At 41.8% G+C, this 5,293-nt stretch overlaps 1 pseudogene across 1 annotated transcript; it reads left to right on the top strand.

The window, feature by feature from the left end:
* Window positions 1-3,943: 3,943 nt before the first annotated feature.
* On the top strand, window positions 3,944-4,924 carry LOC306658002 (olfactory receptor 3A2-like; annotated as a pseudogene). The gene has a single exon. The product of its transcript is annotated as an olfactory receptor 3A2-like (transcript).
* The last annotated feature ends 369 nt before the right edge of the window (window positions 4,925-5,293 follow it).

The raw sequence follows: 5,293 nt of genomic DNA, 5'->3' as shown, positions 1-5,293 counted from the left end.
GACAAACAAGTCACCATTTATTGTCACTTGTATTCTTCAGAACTGCCACTCTGACTGGAGTGATTTAAAATCTCAGTGTAGTTTTAGTTTGCATTTATCTAATTGATGGAGATGCTGAACATTTTTCACATATTTTTTGACCATTCATATTTCTTCCTCTGAGAAGTATCTGTTCAGTTTTTTTTGCTCATTCATTGGTTAGGTTATTTGTTATTTGTTCTAAGTATTTTTTAAAATTTTTTAAAATTTATTTTTATTGTAAACAAATGGGATACATGTTGTTTCTCTTTGTACATGGAGTAACAGCATACCATTTGCATATTCATACATTTACATAGGGTAATGATGTTTTATTCATTCTGTTATTTTTTTCCTCCCCCACCCCTCCCACCCCTCTTTTCCCTCTATACAGTCCCTTCTTCCTCCATTCTTGCCACCCTCCCACCCCCCATTACGTGTCATCATCCACTTATCAGTGAGATCATTGGTCTTTTGGATTTTTGAGATTGGCTTATCTCACTTAGCATGATATTCTCCAATTTCATCCATTTGCCTGCAAATGCCATAATTTTATTATTCTTTATAGCCGAGTAATATTCCATTGTATATATGTACACCACAGTTTCTTTATCCATTCATCAATTGAAGGATCCATAGTCTGGCTATTGTGAATTGAGCAGCTATGAACATTGATGTTGCTGTATCTCTGTAGTATGCTGATTTTAAGTCCTTTGGGTACAGGCCGAGGAGTGGGATAGCTGGGTCAAATGGTAGGTCCATTCCAAGTTTTCTAAGGAATCTCCACACTGCTTTCCAGAGTGGTTGCACTAATTTGCAATCCCACCAGCAATGTATGAGTGTACATTTCTCCCCACATCCTCGCCAACACATATTGTTGCTTGTATTCTTGATAATCGCCATTCTTATTGGGGTGAGATGGAATCTTAGTGTCATTTTGATTTGCATTTCTTTTATTACTAAAGATGTTGAACATTTTTTCATATGTTTGTTGACTGCTTGTAGATCTTCTTCTGTGAAGTGTCTGTTCATATCCTTAGCCCATTTGTTGATTGGGTTATTTGTATTCTTGGTGTAGAGTTTTTTGAGTTGTTTATAGATTCTGGAAATTAGTGCTCTATCTGAAGTACGATTGGCAAAGATTTTCTCCCACTATGTAGGCTCTTTATTCGCATTGCTGATAGTTTCCTTTGCTGAGAGAAAGCTATTTAGTTTGAATCTATCCCAGTTATTAATTCTTGCTTTTATTTTTTGTGCTATGAGAGTCCTGTTAAGGAAGTCTAAATCTAAGCTAACATATTGAAGATTTGGACCTACTTTAGGCTTATAGTGGCCCTATAGGTTTCCAAAACCCTTTCTTTAAGGGGAGATCAATATTAGCAGTGCCCAATTCAGATACTATGCAGTCCTAGACCAAATAGCCCCTATGAGGACAATAACAAAATGTCATAATAAACAGAATGAGTTCAAATATTATCTGCCATAAAACAAACAAATCTGCAATAAGGTCTGCAGTTTCAAATGGAGGACAAAGAGGATGCAGAGGGATGTAGAATGTGACTATTAATGGAATAAGAAAAGAATATACAGAAGTTCTAGATAATAGAAAGGGTGAGAGTGTAATCAAAAGAAATTGGAAAAAAGGGAGAAAGAGACTCTGAGGGAACAGGTAAACAAAAGGAAAAGAGAGCAAGAAAAGTAAAGAAATAAACCTTAAATTTTTTCAATAAGGAGAAAAAAAGAAAATCTACAGTATAACAGTCATATACTAATGAAACCTCCCAGAGTTCAGTAGCCTGATGCATGAGAGGTACCTGACAATGAGCTTTAAGCCTCCAGCAGGTGTCTCAGGATGGGATTTGTCCCACCTACAGATCGGAGCTATGGCTTCCAGGATTATCCAAGATGGCTGCTCTGGCTTTGAAATGTGTTGGCAAATGGGGAGCTGCAGTTCAGGGTGTGGCTGTGGTCAGCAGGAGGTCCTGGAGGCGGGATGTGGTTGGTCAGGCAGGGGTCCTGGAGGTCAGGTGTGTTTGGTGTGGTTGTGGGATCCTGGAGGCCGGTTGCAATCAGTCGATCTGGGGTCCCGGTGGCAGGGAGCAGTCAGTCGATGTGAGGGCCCCAGAGGCAGGGAGTGATCGGTTGGTCTGAAGGAGCCTGGAGATGGGGCTCAGTCAGTCTGGCCAGGGGTCCTATGGGGCCTGGCTGTTGTCTCAAAATGGCGGCAGCCACGTGTAATCAAACCTGCAGGTACTGTAACAGTGAACTTCCAGGCAACAGCAGGCAGCTGGTGCTCCACTGGCAATCGGCGATTAGTTTGCTGACTATTGTCAGACAATCGGGAGGTGAACCTCGTGCATTGGGTGATGGATAGGAGTAAGGCAGGTGATGGACAGGTGAGGGGCAGGCAAATGGCAGATGATAGATGCCTGGCTGTGAGCAATCAAGAAACAGTTATCCTCTGCTTGAAACTGGAGTTACAGGGCAACAAGGAACGCAGCCTCCCTCTAGTCTGCCATCTTGGATCTCTCTGTAACTGTGACTTTATCTGGTCATCAGGCCCATGATACTACATGGGTTACATGATGAGTAATTAGATCCAACAGAAAGAAGAACAAGGTACAAATTGGTGGTGGAATTGGAAACAGAATGGAATTCAGGGTCTGGTTCTCTGTGTACTCAAGACTCCATCTGGGAGAAGTCAGCTAGGTATCCAGTGAGGTAACTACTACTGTGTATTCACTCAGTCACCTAGGAGTTTCAATCTCACAATGCTCATTCTTTTCAAAGCTCATTTTACAGTCATCTTATTTAGTAAAATGTCACTTCTAATTTAGTAAAATGTCTCTCTGGAACCCAAATTTCCTAGGTTCTATATGGAGAAATGCAAAATGATCTTCCAACTTAGGAAATCCAAAAGGCTCCAATTTGGAGCTGGAATATCTTCAATGATGTGTCTTCACACAGTTTGACTGATTGTCATCACATTTTTATCTTTTTCTGATGAGTTCAGGTGAAGTTTCTTGGCTTCACAAATTAATCTTTTAATAGTCTGGGCCACAGTAATTGTCTCACTACTGCCATCACTCACAGTCAGTCCTCTGTCTCTGCGAGTTCCATATCCATGGAGTAAACTCATCATGGAAAAAATATATTTGGAAAAAAATTGCATCTGGGCTGAACATGTACAGAATTTTTTCCTCATTATTATCTAAATGATACAGTATTATAACTATTTACATAACTTTTACATTGTATGTTAGTATATATGTATATATATATACATATATACATATATATATAATCTAGAGATGATTTAAGTATGTGGGAGAATGTGCATAGATTACATGCAAAACTATCCTACTTTATCAATGGGTCTTGAGCATCATCTGCCAGTTTTGGAGCCCTGGAACCAACTCCTGAGGTTACCATGGGATGACTATGTGATGACATGCATATGTGGAGTTTATGGAGAGGCAGGTTATGGGGACCATCTCTACCCCTTCTCCCAAAGCTTCCCTTTCATCCTCTGGGCTCTTGTGCACCCCCAACTAATATCATGCCACCATCTGCAGACTTGTGATTTCTTTCCTGGAAAAGGAAAATTTCTGGAAAATTTCTGGAAAATTTGGTCTGGGAAAATTGTCTCTTCCTCTAACTTTCAAATGTCACCTTTGTTCCTTTTTATGTCAGTTCACCTGTCTCTGTTTGTGTAGCTCCAATGCCTCTGTTCTTGCCCATTTAGAGTCAGATTTATGAGTACTTTTCTTATTACACCTCAGTCTTTAACTTTCTCCTCCTTAAACTGTGCGTCCTTACTCTCCTGGACATTGCCACACTTGGTGGTTGTGATAAAGATCTCATTCTCCTTTTACCACCATTGGCACCCTCCAACTTTTCTCCAACTACTGCAGGTGGAAGAGTCATGGATCTGGGAGCCTCAGGAAATGATTCACTTGTGACCAAGTTTGTCCTGCTGGGCTTAACAGAGACTCCAGCTCCACAGCTCCTCTTTGCATCTTCCTTCTTCCTTATGTAGCTACTATTCATGGTAATTTTATATCCTTGTCATCGTCTTTTTGGAACCCAGACTTCAAATGCCTGTATACTTCTTCTTGGGAAACTCATCTTTCCTCATAGATGTCGGGAGCATCAATGTCACTGTCTCTGCCATGTTGAGGCATTTCATGTCAAACAAAAAGACCATTCATTGTAGAGCATGCCTCTCACAACTCTTCTTCCATCCCCTGGATGGGATGGACTGCTTCTGCTGACTGTCACAGCCCATGACCACTATCTGGCCATTTGCCAGCCTCTCACCTACAGCATCCATATGGGTTGGGAATGTAGAAATGTGGCAGGCACATTATGTGTCTTTTCCATCACCAATGCACCAATGCAAAATGTTGCCTTCTCTACTCTTAAATTCTGTGGCCCCAAAGTGATCAATCATGCCTACTGTGACCTCCCCCTGGTCTTCCAACTCTTCTGTTCCAGCACCCAACAATGAGCAGTTGCCCTTACAGCAGCAGCCTTCATGGGTGTGGCCCCCTTGGTCCTCATCATGGTGTCCTATGCCCACAAGGTGGCTGCCGTGCTATGAATCCACTCTGCTGAGGGCAGGAAGAAAGCCTTCTCCACATGTGGCTCCCACCTCACTGTGGTGGGCATCTTCTATGGAACTGGCATCTTCAGCTACATGAGACTTGGTTCTTTGGAGGCTTCAGACAAAGACAAGGGCATTGGCATCCTCAACACTGTCATCAGCCCCATAGTGAACCCACTAATCTATAGCCTCAGAAACCCTGATGTGAAAGGTGCCCTGTGGAGGGTGCTCACAGGGAAGTTTGCTCCCCAAGTGACACCCCCTGCCTCTGGCCTTAACAAATGTCATGGCTTTACTTAAGCTTCTGAGAAGCCTTGTGATTACTGGAAGTAGAGTGTGGGTATGATGGAATGGGGTCAGAGACCAGCTCAGGAGGAAGGTGCAATAAGAATGATGAGAGTTGTCACTTACACCTCAACTACCACATGCCTGCCACTGTTCTAAGGGAGTGGCCTGTTAGCTCATTCAGTTCCCATAACCTTTTGAAGTAGATACGGTTTTAACAAATAATATATTATAAAACTGAACCTCAGAAGGTTTAATAATTTGCTAAAAGTCACAAAGTTAATGAATGCCACAGCTTGGATTTGAACCCAGGAATGAGCTACCCCTGTAATTATTGCCTTTCAGCATCATGTCCAACCAGAGAAATGAAAAGTTGTACTCCAT

Source organism: Sciurus vulgaris (assembly GCF_902686455.1).
Source record: "Sciurus vulgaris genome assembly, chromosome: 3".
NCBI lineage: Eukaryota > Metazoa > Chordata > Mammalia > Rodentia > Sciuridae > Sciurus > Sciurus vulgaris.
This window is presented reverse-complemented; position numbering and strand designations above follow the sequence as displayed.